The sequence below is a fragment of the Buteo buteo genome, chromosome 14 (assembly GCF_964188355.1).
Source record: "Buteo buteo chromosome 14, bButBut1.hap1.1, whole genome shotgun sequence".
In the NCBI taxonomy this organism is placed as follows: Eukaryota; Metazoa; Chordata; class Aves; order Accipitriformes; family Accipitridae; genus Buteo; species Buteo buteo.
In genome coordinates, this window is record NC_134184.1 from 8,660,840 (window position 1) to 8,679,803 (window position 18,964).

The following is an 18,964-nucleotide window of genomic DNA, read 5'->3' on the forward strand; positions in this document are numbered from 1 at the left end:
ACTCAGGCATGCAGGGACGGCCTCTTCAGAAAAGGACAAGCGGTGCCTTTCTCTTTAGGTTGTGAACTAGAATAAAGCCTAGCATTTATTGGACACAGCTGGGTTGACCTCAGCACTTGAATTCCACTATGCTTTGATCCCTTTTTTAAACATTCTTTTAAACATTAAGAAATACTTGATGAGTCTATGCACTGTATTGCAAGAGCAAGTAGTGGTCCCAATTGACAATACACCCATTTGTATAACACAAGCAAGAGTGGGGAAAGACTGAGCTAAACCCAACTCTTTCTACCTAGATCCTTTATATATCTTGAGTTCCAATAAAGTTGACTAGAAAATCATGGAAAACTGTTTCTCTGATTTCTGGTCTTATTCAGTATTTACCTACTCTTAAATAGAAGTTATTAGTTCTATTTACACAAGGGTAATGTGCTGAAACAAATCTATGAAAAGGTGTGGGTATTTTTTCATATTAATGCCACCAACATTTTCTGAAAGGTCCAAATAATCTTTCCTCTGTTCTTTGGAATGCCTTTTAAAGTGCATAACTAACTTTAGAAGTTTTAAATTGAATTGACCCTATAAGGATAATGATAACTTTCACATCTCACAGAGTGGCCCTCCCTCCAAAAATCAGCTCTTTTCAATGCGAGGCACTTTATTGTGCCAACTCCTTGCCTGCATTATTCTTTGGAGACTCTGTAAAATGGTTATATTAGAAATGAATGAAATCAAACCCCAGAAACACAATACAAAAGCCCTGAAAGCACTTGTATAATATGAAAAATGAGTTATTAAGTACAGATAAAGACAGTTATTGCTCGATGGAATGTAATTCAGTAGAAGAGAAATAAAATTATAGTTCAATTATGATATTTTTTAGAAAAGTTTCCTTTTATTTTACATCTGAATTACAGTTTCAGAATAGGGAATTATAGAGTTTGATAAGGAAAAGATTTAATGAATAATTAAATACATGATGAATTTGGTTTGAATGAAAGTTGGATGCTCTCTCTGTTCTGTTGCTTTAAATACACCTTATAGTACTGTTTGTTGTCTGTCAGGAATGCACCCTATAGGTCCATAGGGACCTCTTTGGTCCTCTATTTGGGAAACCATTGCCACATGGAATGCCTTTGTTATTTTTTTTGCTCTTGAACCAGTGTTTTTACGTGAATGTCTAAGTCAAAGAAAAACAAGTAGTAGCCAGGGGATGCTGATTACATGACAGGAAAGTTCTTTGTTCCTACCTGTTTAAAATTAAAATCTTCGCTTCACACAATCTCCTTTAATATTTAATATTTATTTTTTTAACATATTGTTGTTTTTTTCCATCTAAAAGTAAGTTATGTGGGACAAAAGGCTTGTCTTTTACAGTCCTGGGGGCACACAGCAAGAGTGAGTCGAAAAAGGAGTGCTTCATCATTGTCTTGTTGCTTATGAAGTCATTTGCATGAGTGCAAAGGGGACAGAAAATGGTACTGTTTTGTTATGAGTAATATAGAGAAATAAATAGGTGCAGCTGCAGCTGTGCTATTAATGATAGGGAATTGTGTTTCTCCATAGCCACTGTTGTATTGTGTAAGTAGAAGCTTGTGTATTGTGTTGACCAGTCATAATACCTAAGTTATTCTGCTCTTGATTTACATAACTTGCAAGTAGTGCAGAATCAGCTTTAAGACATCAGCTTAACACAGGATCATATACTTGGAAGAGTTAGAAGTATAACTATTTAATGAACTAAAGTGCACATTTTATTCTTGTAGGAAAGTATTGTTTGTTCAGTGAAGTTAGTAGCATGATGAAAATCAATATTTTTCACATAAGTGTATAATTTTCTTGTACCTTTATACTATATTTAACCTAATAATTAATTTCCTGGGTATATGCTTCACAGGTTATTAAAAATGGACAGTAAAAGCAGGTGATAGTCTGTTGATACACTTTCTATAGGTACACAATTGAGCTGTAATTTATTTACTACGTCTCAGCAGAAATCTTGGAGACTTCATGATAGTTCTCTGATGTCGTGGTTTAACCCCAGCCAGCAACTAAGCACCACGCAGCCACTCACTCACTCCCCCTGCCATCCAGTTCCTAAACTAGATGGGATGTCACATGGTATGGAATACACTGTTGGCCAGTTTGGGTCAGGTGCCCTGGCTGGGCATGAGAAGCTGAAAAATCCTTGCCTTTAGTCTAAACACTACTGAGCAACAACTGAAAACATCAGTGTGTTATCAACATTCTTCACATACTGAACTCAAAACATAGCACTGTACCAGCTACTAGGAAGACAGTTAACTCTATCCCAGCTGAAACCAGGACATCTGATAACATCAACTCAATGGTCAATAGCAATCAAAACGCAGTGCAATGTTAGGAATTATTAGACTTACTGGGAAAGACCATCGTTGTGCTATGGTGCATCCATGCACGATGCACCCACATCTTGATTAATGCATGCAGTTAAAGTCCACAGGATTTAAAAAAAGACACAGAAGGCCCAATCAGGGAAGATAAGAAACATTAGGAAGTATGGACCAAGGCATGGAAGAGTTTCAGAGAGAAGAAGCTTTGTAGATAAAGTCTCTTTAGTGAAAAGAAAATCCAAGGTGTCACCCACTGAAATAATTGCACGCTGGATTTTAAAAAAGCAGAAAGACTTTTTTTTTCTACAGAGAGAAAAATTAAATTGTAGGGCTCATCTGTGACAAGTCATTCTGGAAGCCAAAAGTGTGTGTTAGTCCAAAAAAGAGCATTGAACAAATTCAGCTGTCAAGCACAGTGGTCTGGATTCAACATCTGAACCTGGAAATCCTAAAACAGAGGATTGCTAGAATTTGGAAAGATGTGCCCGTGGAAGTTTTTCACACACATTTCCCCTTAACATCTGCTACTAGCTACTGTTGAGGAGAAGACGATAGGCTAGACGGATGCAATGACTGCATCTCTATTGCTAAATAAAACATGGTAAGGGACCTTTCTCTGGCTTTGAGGCCAAGTGTTACATCTCGGCTGCAATCAAACTTCGCTTGGCTCTGAGTCTCTTCTGGGCTTCATGCCATGCTTTTTTGTCCCTAGGACATAGTTATAATTTTGTGGGGGTTTTGTTGTTGTTGTTTATCGGGTTTTTTTTCCAGTTTGAAACAATATGAGGGCAGCCCACTGGGTTGGTATTTTCATACCATAAATCTGAGAATATCTTTTGCAAGCTCTGGAATGTGGCATGAGGGCCAGCAGGGATGCTTGAGGCTCTGCAGATCCTGCTGAGATACGGAGCGTGAGGGAAGCCAAAGCTGGTGCAGCCTAGTTCAGACTACACATTGGGAATGGCAGACGGCTTGTGCTGTCTCCTCTACTATGCCCAGGCACTGCCCCAGTGACTGCTGCTTGGCACAGTCTAAGCCCAACCTGTGTAGCTAAGAGTTAAGCAGTTCAGGTGACGAGACCACCACTGCTCAAGCTTCTCATCTTGAGTGTTTTTATTGAGCAGTATTTCACAGGCACAGACAAAATGGGAACCTTGCTTTCTCACTGAGGTTATAACATGGTTTCTGTTTGTGTTTCTGGGGAAGGTAACTTGAAAATGTGATGCATTTACTTTTTATCCAGAGAGAAACCCCGGCAAAAGTTTTTAAAGTGTGGTCAAGCATGGCTGAGTGTTCTATTGTTCATAAAGGCATGTTTATATTTTGAAGTCGTTTCAGGTTAGGGTGAGCTAACCTGAGTACTCCTTTTCCCTCAATTTTTTAAGTCCTCGTATGAGGATCCCCTTACTCCTTCATTGTTTTTTCTGTAGAATATATAGGTTTAATTTTATTAGTCTGCCGTCCCAGCAAAACCCTTGAAAATTTATGTAATATGCTATTTGCTCCATTTTCTGTGTCTTGGAGGCGTAAAATGTCCTGTACTGGCTGGAGTACCTTACGATTTGTCTATAATATCATACAAAAATAGGAATTGTGCGTAGCTTGTCAGTCACTTTCACTATGGTCTGCATTTCTATTTTGTTGCATTTTCAACAGTTATTGTATTCAGTGGAAGAGAGATTTCAGTCAACAGTTACAGTTGTGTTTTATGCAGAACTAAGGTTCTACCAGAACAAAGAACTGAGAAGTTTAACAGAGCATGTAAATGAAGCTGTGAACAAAATGAATCATTTATCTGATCTAGCGCCAAAAATACCTATGTTAGAATATGGTCAAGAGGCAGTTATAAAAAAGACACAGTAGAGTAGGATTTTGCAGCTTTCCTGACAATTAAATAAATATTTTTATTTGACTGAGAGCCTTAAAACACATACCAGATGCTGAATGCAGCTGCGGGGACACCGGCGATGAGGGGGACTACGTAAAGAAAGGGACCCTCTCCACTCTAAAGACAGGCCAGATGGGGATCCTGGCCTGACGGAGGGTGCTGGCCTCCACAAGCAACATAAGTTGCTTGTGCCAGCAGCAAGTCTTGTGACTTGAATATCTCAAGAGTCAGAAGTTGCCCAGGAGCCAGGGACTTTTCACCCTTGCATTACAAGAAAGGTGAAATGCAAAAGAAGCAGATGCTTCAGACTACAGAAATAGCTCTGGAGGGCAAACCAGAACGCTGCCCTCAATTTTCACTTGGGCTGAGAGCAGCGAGTGTGTTAGGAATCATATCAAACACACAAAAAGATGAAGAAAACCTAGGAAACTGGAGAAAGAAGGAAAACTGGAAAGAGACTCTGTTATTTACAAGGTAGAAAAATGATGGATGTATATACAGAAAAAATCGCAGCAGCTGGTAAAAATAAACAAACCAACCCCCTGATGTTAAAATTTAGTCCAGGAGGCTTGGTGTTTTATTTGGGTTTGAATAGCCTAGTTTTCAAGTGCAAGTGCAAGAGTGAAGTGCAGTACACAAAACAGTACCTCTTGCTCCTCAACAATGTGTAGTCTCTGCAGCAGGTCCCTCGAAATCCCTCAGTTCGCCCCACGAAATGACTGTCGCATTGTTCTTAGAGCACATTAGCTGTCTGCGGGCTCCACCTCAGCTGTTCTTTGAATTCAGCAAGGCACTGAAGTACTACTCCAGGCCTTTGGCTGGTGATTCAGGACTACAGCAGGTGTAATTAGGCTCAGGCATGCTGGTAGGAAACCCAGGACTGCTCTTACAGTATGCGTGCACTAGAAACGAAGCTCCTGTTGTTATAAAAGAGTCTGTTTTCAGTTTCCTGCCATTCCCATTGCAGCACAGGACTGTTCTGCAGCAGGGAATCCTTTTAGATAAGGGCAATAAGAATTGACTACTACGGGTCAGCCTGACATGCTTTTGTAGGACCCGGGTAAGGAGTTCAAACAGTAAGATTACAGGTTTTTGAAGCCATGAATACCTAACTTAACTCTTTGATGCTTACAGCGAGGATTTTCTGATACTAAAACAGCACCAAAATAATTCATGTTAACAGTGGGATGATTAGTATCACAAAAAACAGAGCTTATATGTGAACTACTGGACCGTATGAGTATACTGTATCAGTGTGCATGGTGCATTGTCTGAGGAACTTGCTTAGCATTGAGCTTTTGTCTGAGGAAAGCCCTAGTGGCATGTGTCTGTAGATGTATGTCTAAATTGTAACTGCCCTAATTTAAATGAGTAACTGTTTCTGGTAAAGTTAAATCTGTCTGATATGCATATAGATATGACTGTGCTGTACATTAAAGCTAAAATCTCCTTACATGCCACCTTAAGAATATAGCTTGTTGAAAATTTAATTTTCCTCGTGAAAATTCAATGGCAGGATTTTGCTATCCTTAGAGCAAAACTCCAATTCCAGATTTTTTAGAAGAGCTATAATAGTCCACTTACACTCTGTGGTTGCAACATCCACCAAACTGATCTTAGGGAGAGCAGAATATTTGCCTTCTTCAAAACCCATACCAATTCTATAAGAACACATAATAACCTTGGTAAATTCAGTTGCATAACAGCCTTTTATTAATTTTAAGTCCCAGTTCACCACGGTACCAAAGGAGGTACATTACATTACTTCAAATATGCTCAAATAGTCCCACTAAAATTAAAGAGTGTGTGCCTGAAGTTAGCTACCTGTTAAAATTCACTGGTGAATCAGAATCTTAGCATATGAGCTCCTTTTGCAGAGACTTGATATTTAATTAACCTATTTTATGCCATTGTACAGCTTTAGAATACTATTGAAACGCAGTACTAGAATCATGAAGCCCGAGAAAATAATTTGATTGCCATATGGTATGTGCCATGTCAGCAAGAACTCTAACATGATCTCTTTTCTCAGTACTGGACCAAAGCTCCTCTATCCTCTGCATAGTCAAAGTGATAAACGTAGGAGCACTAAATGTGAAATGCTGTATGTAAAGAGACATATTTTCTGTGTAGTTAAAAATACTAGTAATGATTTCACTGCTAGAGATTGTATAGAAAGTAACAGCTTTGCTCTCAGATGAATGTTGTTTTACTTAATATTATCATAAAAAAAGCAGTCCTACAGTAATAGCACCTCCTTCTAATAAGTACATTAGCTACTGCTTTTGAAATAGCCTTATTAGAAGGGAATAAAGTGTCTGAAACGAAATAAACCTCTAAAACCAGTAGGAAAAAAAAAAAAAGAAGCAGTCAGCAAACTACACAGGATGCTCCCTGCTATTCTATTCCCTTCAGAGAATCCCTGTTAAAAACCGGGTATGTCTGGATGCCTCAGGGAGTTTTAACCAACAAAACTATTAGCTCAATATTAGCATCAAATATAACTTCTGATCCTCAGAAAACCCTTTAATATAGATAACAGCTCTTATATTTTGCAATCACAGGAATAGATATCATTCTTCCACCCACTCTAACCCTGTCTATCATACTGCAATTCAGTCTGAGTTCAAAATGACCATCAGAGTCCCCAAATCCAAGACTTTTTTCATTTGTTATCACTCCATCACTTTCATGATTAAGGCAGTTTGCTAAAATAGTGGCTGAAATGTTCTGAGTCTCACAATAGCAGGTAAATTGCAACCTTAATGTGCTGGTTGTGGAGGGGTAATGACAGTACAAATTGTGACCATATTTGTAATCTTTCTGTACAGCTGGATCAGGAAATGAGCCAGCTTGGAGCAAAATTCTAGGCAGAGGCTCTTCGATGAAGCATGAAGACAGCTTTAGAGCGTAGGTCAGTTTGGGAGGTAATAATGGTTTATTAGGGTTTTTTTATTTCTTTACTTTTGGATTTGGGACAAATTCACTCATCGAAGCTGGAATCCTTTAATTAAAAATAAGAAGGACACTATGGACAGAAAATCCCCCCAAAGCCAGCGTGTTCAGTGTATAGAGCAGTGAGCCACAAGAGCGCTGCTATAGTTTGCCAGTGCTTCAGCTTTTGCCCTTTGCCTGCCTGGTCTGTCGAGACGACGGGCCCTCCGGAGCAGACAGCGTCGGTGGGGTTCACTTACCAAAGGCAGACTTCTACATCTGATCTAATCACTCTAGGCCCCTTTCTAGGATGCAGTTCCTTTTATCCTAATTTGTAGGTCTAAAATAAGTCAGATGGATTGTGCTCTAGAATTGCCAATTTGTCTCCCTGGATTAGACACAGAGCCTGCAGTGACCAGCTCCTGCTGTTGGCATCTCAGGTGAGGTGAGACAAACCCTGTCCTGCGTTGGAACTGCAGAGCATAATGCACACAAGGACCAGTTCTCAAGGCTGGGGGTCACACTGTAGTAGTGCTGTATGTAATAGTAATAAATATGATTTCTTTTGTGGTATCTAGCCATTGCTGTAGGCTGCATGTGTTTTTTTTACCCTTGCTCATTTGCTCTGTGTGTAAGCATTTGCACAGTAAAATAAAAAAAAAACAAACCAAAACAAAACACACACCCCCCACTTTTTGTATAGCTTTTTACAGCTGTGTTCACTGGCCATAGTCTTTGTGGCAGAGTAAAACACATAAGTGTTGCATCATTGACATTTAATCAGTACTGACAAAAAGTAAGCTTTTAGAAATACTAATTCCAAGACAGAAGCATTTATGCAGTATTTCCTGTCAAGCAACATCATCTTTCTGTTCATTTTAGTACTAATAACATTTCATGCCATAAATCTTATCTTTAAAGTAGAAACACCTGAAAAAGATCACTTCAAGTGAAATATAATTCTTCAAAGGTTTTAATGCATGTAAAGGACTGTGTATGACTACCTATCTGTTTTCAATATGCCACTACGAAGTTGGTTCATTTATGTGGCAGATTTATGGATCTACTGTGGAATCCATCACCTCTAGTCTCCACTTCCATTGAAAGAAGTGTATATGCTACTGACATGAAGTTCTACACTTATCAGAACTGTATACAGAGAAGAAACCACTAGTTGTAGGGACTAATTACTTTTCAAAACTTATTTTAATAACTTTTTCAGGGCTGTCGCTAAAATGAAAGTGCAGACAAATTGCCTTCACTCTATTCGGATGTCCCTTTCTCGTCCTGCCCCCTCTGCTGGTTGGTAAGTGCAGGACGGTTCCACAGGGCCTTGGCTCCCAGAGGGTAGCGTCTGAAGTCCGTGTTTTATGGATGAGAGTGCTATGAAATTCAGGGGAATTCAGGAAAACCTGTCCTATGGTATTTAAAATGCATTTTGTTTTTCCTGTGCTGTGAACTTTCTAGGTAAATTTCTCATTTAAAAGCATTGCAGACTTTTGTAACAGAGCTACTAAACCACAGATGATGAGTCTAGCAGTCTTTCAAAGACTCGCTTTCTCCTTGAGAGTCTTCATGTTCTGAAATGAGGGTGTATAATCAGCTGGGTACTCCCTGTAGTGCCATCCTTGCTAGAAAAGAGAATGGCTTTGCAGTACAGGAGTAATTGCAGTAGATGTGTGCCATCCATGCCGTCCCTGGGGAAGAGGGCATCCTAAAGGGGATGGATTAACTGACTCAATCACTATTTTGCTCCACAGGAGCAGCAAAAAGCAGCTTTATTTTTTTGCAGGAGGGAAACCATGATTCATATGTGTGTCTGTGTTTTGCTTGGGATAATCCATTTAATCTGAATGATAAAATACACATAGGGATTCTAGGTGAGAAGGTTGTGTGGCTTGCTTTGTCAATAGATGTGGAAAATAGAGTAAAGCATCTAGCTTTTTACTTTCTTTTTTTTACAGCCTCATAGTACAACATAAGGTGAATGATTCTGCTATATTGCCCTTGTAACCAGGAGCAAGAATGTTTCACTGACCAAGGATTAGAGAAATGAGAGTGGAGGGAATTAGTCCATTCTTTGTGATTGTAACAATGGACATTTTTATTTGCAAAGGATCTGTGTCTTTGTTGCATTCTATAGTGGTAACCCTGAGACCTGGTAATTTATTAGCAAAGAGTCCTTTTATAACATAGTCCTGTCTTTGTGAGGCCACGACTCTCAGCGGGTTGATCTACTTCTTACGGTTTCCTCAATTGTAGGTTAATTTAAGTGGCATATTAAAACCACAAGTCAGTCTGGGATGGAAGCTTCAGAAGCCTGATTAATTTTTTTAAAGTATCATTTATTTGTAATATATTTTTGTCTTCCATTGCTAACTTGTTTTATGTTCAATTTTGAAGAACGAGCCCCATCTTTTTGAAGAAAGAGATGCCTAGAAGCTCACTAGTTATTCTAAAAGTTATTTGCCATGATTTGCGGCAAAGTACTGGGCCAAATTTAGCCCTCTTGTGATAAAGAATAGATCTCTGGGACAAAACTAGTAGCAAGGTTTATACATGCACATAAGATATGAACTTGAGTTCTGTGTCAGAAATAGAGAAGTCAAGCCTTGGATCAATATTTGGAAGATAAACAATGGAAGCAACTTTGCTCTCTACCTCCTACCACAGTTACAATGAGGGTTATGTTTCTATGACATCATGAATATTTCTTAAATATATATCAGATAGCGTTTTGTAATATTTTTAAAAATAACTATATACTTTTGAGCCCTTCAGCAATTGTAGCAATAACTGCAAACCACACTTCTTTTAATGAGAAATACATCAACTTGTTCTTCTTTTTCATGTTTAACTCCTTCAATTAAGAAAGTTACTGCAGCTAGTTGGCTGCCTTAGGGGGATACTGCAACTGTATGTGAGAAAAGGTGTTTGTATACTCACCCTGCAGACTGGTAAATAAGAAAATGAAATGGTAGGTGGTATTCAGACCAAAGAGTCCTCCATAGTGGTAAATAAAAATAAAACAGTTACTGTATGTCATCTTACAATTTTAACTATTTGGGGGGGAATAATTTTTTGGGGAAAAAAACCAGATATGTAATCTTCTCAGTACGCTGGCAGTGAAAAACTTACTTTAAACTGGCAAATGTCTTTGGTTTCTGTGTATGTGAAGGCAGGCAAAAGTTTGGGCATATGTAATTCCTCCCATATGTACTCTTCACTTGAATTGTGAAGAGTAAGGCACTCCCCCCCAGCCCCCACCCCATGAGACTGGGTGTTTCGGCTCCATTCATCTGTGGTTTTCAAAGCAACGCTCTCCACAAGTACTGAAGTTCCCAATGCCTCTTGGTGTAGCACGGCGGTTAAGGAAGGGCTCTTCCAAAATTGAAAGAGCAGGTAGGAACAAACTCCTGCTAAGGAAAACTGAGGGGGTGTTTCTTAGATGTTACATCTTCTGGTAGAGTAGTTTTCTGTTGAAATTAGTGTCTAGTACCTGAAATACACAGGTGGTTAGCAGTGTTGCATTATGATGAGTGATGCTATCTGCAATTCAAATCGCCTTCCCCAGAGGGAGAGAGAAGGAAACTCCTCTTAATGCAAAGGTTGGATAGCAGCCTTATAGACGGTTATACAGGTCACTGCCTTCTGTATTTTAAGGGTAGCAAATCTTTGTAAACCATGCTGTACTTCTGCTGCTGCTCAGAAATATACAATAAAACCCCTAGAGACGAAACTGAATTTCTAGGATGGGTTTGTCTGTTGTAAAATGTGATTGGATTTCAAATATTCTCAAAATCTTCTAATGTGCTTTGATTAACACTGAGCCTTCTTGGACTTGTCTGTATGTTCTAGACATTAAATGAGGCATTGTATTTGCATATACTAGTCCATGCGTTGCCCTGACTTACCTCAGCTGGAATCCTCATTATTCGGGTAATGTAGCTTCCTGTCATGTCTGGGAGGGATTCTCGTCATGCAGAATTAATTCAGACATTCTGCAAGTATCGGGTCTTTGAGCAAAAGATAGGCCTTTTTACATTAGTATGATCTTTTTTTTTCTTCACCTCTTTTTTTTCAGCAGAAATGAGTGCGGTGGTTTGTATGAGGGGGTTGGGATTCTCCCTGAGTACCTGAAAAGAAGCAGCAAGGGGGACAGCAATGAGCTGCCAGGCCTGAGACTACTTTTTGAGTCCAGGTGACTGCTTCTGCCATGTCCTGATTTTGTATGAAAGTGTGATGTGTGGTGCACATCACCCTCTGCTCTCCAGTCTCCATGGAAGAGAAAAAGATGGGTATCTGAGCTAGGAATGAGTGGCAGCATCTCCCTGATCCAAAAGAGCGAAAAACAAGTGCCTCGGAGGATGAAGCGCCCATCAGATAACTCTGGAAGCAGCCTGTCACGTTGATCTGTCTTGTTGTCAATAGTGTTAGCAAAAGCAAAATCCTCGGTGTCTCTTTTCTTCCCAGGAGAACTGAAGTAAATAATGAAAGTAACTTTTTTTCATTCTGGTATTTTAGTGAAAGTCTTATTGCTTCCTGAAAAGAGACCAGCATGATAGTTGGACTTGGAGGGTGGGAACTGAATTTTCACCAAGAGCAGAAGAGGAAAAGAACAGGCTAAATTTTGCTTGATGTAATCCCCCCAACTGGCACATTGTATGTTCACAACTTAAAAGCACTTCTGAGCAATATTTTAAAAAAAGAAAAAAAGGAGCATAAAACTTAGATGCTTATATAAAAAAAAAAAATATAGTCTATATATATTCCTGAAGCAGTTGACACTTTTCAAATGAAACACTTTCTGTAAAAGTTGCTCTTTTTCAAAAACATTGTCTTTTTCAAGGTAGAGGGCTCATTTATTAGACATACACATACAAAAGAATGATATAAAACTCTTATAATTATTATGTGCATAAGAAATGTCTTATACATTTAGATAGATAGATATATACCTTGAAAATACAAACTATTATATTCTCAGGTAGAAACAGATTAGAAGAATTTTCTGTGATTTGAAAAAAAAAATCTTATATCTGTAATGTGGCATGAGTTTAATTCAGCTAGCAGATGTATTTTTTTCAGGCATTAGTCTGTCAAAGGGTAGCTTTCACATTTCTGTTGTGTGCTAAGATGATGATGTCTACCTTTGAATGCTGCAGAGAAGAGGCACTGAAGTAATATCTCTGTGAAGGTTTGTCACAGTATTATTCCAGGTTGACTTGATTTTATTTTAATGCTCTTCTTCAGATTGGATTCTAAAGAATGGTTTTTGAAGCCTAAGAAAGTCATCTTGGTTTTGTCCAAAGTCGACAGTGAGGTCATTAGGAGGAGCTGACCACTGCAGCAACTTCTTCACTGCTCAGGATCTGGGTCCCTTGATGGGTATGCAACAGGGCACATGCCCAAATCTGCCTAGGTGGGCGCTAAAACGTTGCCCGTGCTCTAAAGAAAGCTCTGCTAATACAGCCCTAATACCTCTTTGACACCCTCTCCTTTCCCAGGTGATGTTACTACTGGCCTAACCCAGTAAAAGAAGCTGATGGCTGTGCCACTGCAGTCAGTTCACACAAACTGGGTCTCTGCTGCTAAACAGGATGGTCAGAGAAAGATCCATGACCTCAAAGCCTATAACCTGCAGATATGTGGCTGGACTGATCCAGCACAGGTCCAGGGAGAAAGCTAAAATATGGTATACATGACAGGGAAACCAGTGCTTGAAACCTCTCCTTGGAGTGTGGACATATCTATTAGGGGCTGCCCAATAACCAAACCGCACCACAGCTTAAAATTACCTTTGCCCACTATTTCCGGAAGCTGGATATATTAATGAGGTTTAAAGCTGGAATTATATTTATATATGAAGAGAAGTATGCAAGCATCGAAGAAAAAGTCTCATAGTTCATACTTTCACTATGATGCTTATAGCGATTACTCACACACTGTCTCTCAGCAGTGCCAAAAACCCTAAAATTATAAGCTCATTTTCTTTGTGCTGTTTGAATCCCCATTTTTACATTTACAACAAATTGAAAATGTGGTCTGTTTTTTTAAACAAAGGACTTATCTTTTTATAGTACCTCTATGCTGTCATCCCATTTTTATTGATGTGTATTTGAACAAATTGTGATTTGATTTTGGAAGTAGGTCTAAATGGTAAAGACGATCTAGTAACCATTTTTAATTTAAATTTTGTTCAAGTAGAAGACCTGCAGTATTTTCTTCTTGCAGTAGATGGCGGATGTAGACTACGTATTCCTTTGCAATATAATTTTGTCGATATCTAAACAGGAGGGTTATCCTATTTTCTAAAAATCTGTATCGGTGTTTAGGAGCACCTGCATGTTAAAAATCTTATTTCTTCCTAAACAATTCTGTTTTAAGCACCACTAAACTGTTACAATGATGAAAAATAATACTAATAAAAAATAAATCACAGGTTAGAAAGAGAATGGATTGGAATTAAATGATTCCTGCTGCATTAACCTTGAAGTCAAACTTGTCGTTTCTTATGTTTTCATTTTCCTGGAGTTAAGTAAGAGCAAAAATGTTTTGTAAGAGAACCATTGCTTTCATATACAACAAGCAGTATGCTAGATCTAGGATGCTGTCTAAACCTGGTTTAATTTCTTCTGGTAGCTTTATGCAACAATACAGAACCTCTTGTTTAGAATAGAGTCGCAGCTGCAGAATTTTAAAGAACAAATTAGAGTATTACACATGTATTTTCAGTGGCAGCTATGGAGACGCGGCAGACACTGTACGTGTCTTGTTGAGCCATAGATGACTTCACAGAGGCACGTAATTTTTATGTACTCTGAAAGACCAAGAAAAAGTGAATCAGCCTGAAAAACAATAAGGGATAATGTTAATATGAGTGACAGGAAAGAAGCATGGACATTAGGTTTTTGAAAACTGTTAAAGAACATTTTTCTAGTAGAGAGATTAATGTTTGCTTGCTGCTTCAGCTTTTAATTTATTCCAGGTTTGTCAGACTCTTGCAGTGTAGGTTGTTCTATTATTTTTTATATGTGCTCTTACACTGTGCTTATCATCATAATACCTGAGTGCCTTATGGAAGTGCATTGAATAATTAACATCCACTGCATATTTGTACTGTCAGCTTCTCCCAAGGAGACAAGTGTGTGTGAGAGAGAGTTTCTTTTGGCAATTAAAGCAATGCACAGACACATAGTGATATGTGCTAGAGGGGGCACACTCCAAGAAATACGTCTTGTAATTAGAGTGATCTGATAGTTCTTTATTTCCTGTGGTAGGACTTCTATTTTTTTATTAGCTGTATTTTCTGTACATTTGCGTCTTTTGCGAAAGGCTAAAGCACCATTGTCTCATGAGAGCATATTTATAGAAATTTTAACTCATGTGTGTGAATACAGAAATGGTGGAATCTTATTTAATAAAGCTTGCAATGGAATCAGTAGAATTAAAATGGGAATTGGAAGGAACTTCTATACTGTTCTCTATACAATTTATATTGCATTAATTGTTGCAGTCTTGCTGTGCCAATGTTCTTCAAAGGATTACTTGAAATTCTACTGCAGGAAGCAAGTATGTTATCTTGAAAATGCATCCTGTTTTCATTTTTGTTTTTTCATCACTCCTTCTGTCCTTGCTCATCAGATGGTTGTATTGTCACATTAGCCAAGGGTGATACACATTTGTATGATTGCTGTTGCTGGGAATCAAGGATACATACTGGAATACGTATGCATGATAAATTCCTCTTGTTTAGGGAACAGCCTGACCACTTTATGTAACAATTGCCACTGTGAATGGAATGGATGAGAATTCTTCTCTTGCAGCCGAGGACAAAATCTGTTAAAGTAGTGATGCTGGATCCTATCCAAACCTGGTTTGTATTTTACTCTAATTACATTAAGAAATAAATTAAAAAGAGCATATTATCCCTCTTTTTATAGATTTCCCTCTTCACCATACCTTCTTTCTATCCAAATTACAGATGATTCCATTTGGTCTGATTCTTGATAACAGTTAATATTAGTTGAATGCATTTGTCCATCAATTACCAATGTTTTGCAATGCCAGGTAGAGAGGAATAGCAAATTCTGTGATCATGCAATCTGTGATTTGTATGCCTTATTCCCATTAGCGGGTCATTTGGAGTCTGGAATCTCAATCTAATTATGTTCCTTCAGCTAATGAACAAAGAAGCAAATCTCTTGTTTGTCCCTCATAAGAAAAATGGAATAACTGAATCAGTTTTTTTGTTTTCTGTTTTTCTTATAGCTAATTATTTGTAGTATCATAGAATCTAAGAATCACAGTTCCAGTATTCCCATTATGCATGGTAGTGTAAAGACAAAACAAAAATCATTCTCATAGCCTACAATCAGTATATAAAATAAGGAACAAGAAGTGAATTTCTATAAAGAAAAATAAGGGTTACATTTTGAATGTCAAATTGTCTTTATGTCCTGTAAAGGCTGAATTAGGGATTTATAGCTTCTAAAGCATATTTTAAATTTAATTACAAGAAGGCATTGCAATCCTGGCTTTTCATTCATCCACAGAATGGAAAAAAAAAACCCATCAAAAACCACACAGTGGAAATGATGTCTATAAAAATGCTAAACCTTCCTTCATGAGCCGCTTGGGCTGAGAGGTTGCCTCTCATCTCTGTTTCTTGGCACCTCTGCCGACTATTTACTGGGGTGATGGGACCTTCACAGTTTAAACATTCCCATGAACAATAGTGGAATAGCTGGATCCTTTCTTGTAAACCATAAAATGGCCTTGACAAGAAAATAAAATAATAATTGTAGTCTAGATTTCCATCTCAGCATCTTTTATGAGACTTGTAAGAAGCTGGCCTTAGATTTGTCTTAAGAAAGGGTAGGAGTAACACCTTATTTCTTTTAAAATTATGATTTCTAGGTTTCATTAAAACTCAAATATAATCCAGTCTCTTACTAAGCTAACAGAATGTAGTCTTCAGCCGTTAGCACTTTTCAGTAATGATGAATCACAGTATGGGCCAAAAAATTTAATGACATTTTAAAAAATGTCTGCTGATTTTAGTTGCCTCCCAGACAGGGAAAATTTCTGGCGATCAACCAGATCAAACGCAAATGCATTAACGCTTGCCCCCAAAGAGAAAGGATTTGATCTAGTCCTTGGACTGCATTTTTTCTTGTTTAAATACATATTAATATTGTGGTGCATTATTTAAATCTGCATTGTGCTTCTCTTGCTTTGGATTACTGTGCAATTGTTTCTCATTTTTTATTTGCCTGATGCCATTTAGGCTCTATGTTTAACTGTGTCTCCATTTGTATTCATATATTAAAATGCTACTGCCAGCACTAATTTGAGATTGTGAAAATAAATTGGAATTATGCAATTTATTTCAAATTAAACACTGAGATTCCTGTAGATCTAGTCCATCTGCTTTGACTCTGCACAGTCATGCTAATTTAATTCTGCTCACTGTATTGAAATTCTTGAACGTATTTTCGTTCATGGTCATCCCTCAAGCAAGAAGATAATTATCTGGTGAAGCTGAAAACATCCTGGGCTATTATTCTGAATTAGGCCTTGGAAAGTGCTTAAGATGTTTACATAGGTTTTTTGATTTTGTTTTTGTTTTACTTTGTTTTGTTTGTTTTTTTTTTTAAGACATATTATGCATTGCTGTTCTGCTGGGCAGGACAGTTACACTGAGTGATGTCTAGTTAGTATAGTCAATTCAGCAGACTGTGTGTATGTGTCTAAATTGCAGCTAGAAATAGTCTTTGACTTACATTTAAGGGCAGGGTGAACCCAAGCTGCCCAGCTCCTTGCTTCCTCTGCAGTTCACAGTGGACTGTGGGCCTGCACTTACATGTTGAAATGAATTCAATATTAGAGACGACCTGAAACTCACATATAATCCAAGTCCCAGGACCTCACCATGAGCCTGAATAATACTTGTTGCTTGTGTATTTTCAGAAAGATGTGTTAGTTTTTGAAATCATAAAGAAAACCAAAATATGCTCATCCGAAAGTTTGAAAAAATGGAAGACAGTTACACTAACAAGAAGGAAAAAAAGAATCGACTTCAAAGATAACTCTTTCCAATGCTGTGTGAACAATAAAACTGCTTCACCCTGTGTGTGTGTGTAGGAGGTGGGGAAAGATGGGGATAGGACGGGGAAGACTTTCAGAATCACCAAGAGAAAAATGCTGTTCCAAAAATTGAGTAGTGGATGCAGAGACTGGTAAGCTTCTGACATTCTTCAGGCTGTTGTAGAAAATATAAGGTACTGCGAGGATGAGATGGGGATATTTTTTACCCTGTCCTGATGGAAGCTGTTCCAGTGACAGAAATAAAATATGGGCCATGGACCACTGAGAGATAAAACAAGAAGCCCTGTGGTCTTGTAGTCAAACCTTTCTGCTGGGAAAGGTGAGAGAAGGCTCCAGCCCTGGTATTGCTCTGGGAACATTCTGTATGTTTTGAATTAAAGAGTTAGAGGATACAGTGCAGGAACAGAAAGAGGAGTGCAGAATCTGGGCTAGAAAGAGGATATGTCACCAGTTGCCATTGACTGGCCTGTGTTTCTGATTGTTTTCACTCTCTTCAGAAATGAGGCCTTAATTATCAAAATGATGCTTAAGATTCACAAAGGATTCAGGGGGATTTTTTTTTTTAAATTTTTTTTGTTTTACTTGTCTGTATGTGAATTTGTTATTCTAAATGCCTATTTTTTTAAAAGGAGGCATACTAAAGCTTCAATTCAGTAAAGTACGTTCACTAAGACCCAGATTTGGCCTGCCTGAATTTAGACAACTAACTTTTGAGTGTCAGGGGTGCATGACCTCTCTGTGGTCAATAGAGAAAGACACTTCCAGAGGACAACTCAGCCCAAGAAAAATCTGAATTGGCCTATGGAAATTCCTCCCTGCTGACAACAGAAGAAACATGGAACAACTACCCACTCACATTTAGGAGCCTGAAGTTAGGTGGAAGGAATCTGAGCCAAATGTATTAATACCTTTTTTTTTTTTTTTAATCATGGCTATTGTTAAACAATACTCAGCCCTGGCTTCAGGTGATCAATCCACTAAGATAAGAAAAGTCTGAGAAGGGGAAGAAGGGAAGCCAATTTTTTTACATAGTGCTTTTAGCTGATGCATTCATATCAAGCTCATCATTACTACGAGAAGCAGCAGTCTCTCTTAGGAACTGATAGTCTTTCTGGGCTTTTGGCAGGTATATAAAGCTAGAATTTGAATGTATTCATTCTAAATTCTGGGCTTTATTCAAGAAGAAAGGAACACACTTAAGTGAAATCCCAATATTGGAGAGAAGCTGCCTTCACTTTCTTTTGTCACAAGATGTAACTCGTTGCAAAATAAAAGTCAGAAGAGCTACATATACATGCCTGCAGAGTATTCTTCAGTTTGGAAGCTGTAATGGTGCTCTATAAGGGTTTTCAGGTGACAGCTTATTTCCCTCAACTGCCATGTGAATTATGATAATAGCAGTTAGGGGACCCTTAAATTCTTGATATTTGCATCCATTAAATTTTAAGCAGCTGCTGCAGACTTTAGGGCACAGAAGTCTTCTTAGGCATCAAGTCCAACTATTTGGAGTTTAAAAAGAATTTTATTTTAAGTCTCAGCAAACAAGAATTCATCTTGGAAAAAAGGATTTCTTTAAGTGTGGCACCTAGAGATACCATTTTGGTTACTATTACTGTTAGAAGTTGTTGTTGTTAATATTATTATTAATTATCATTATCAT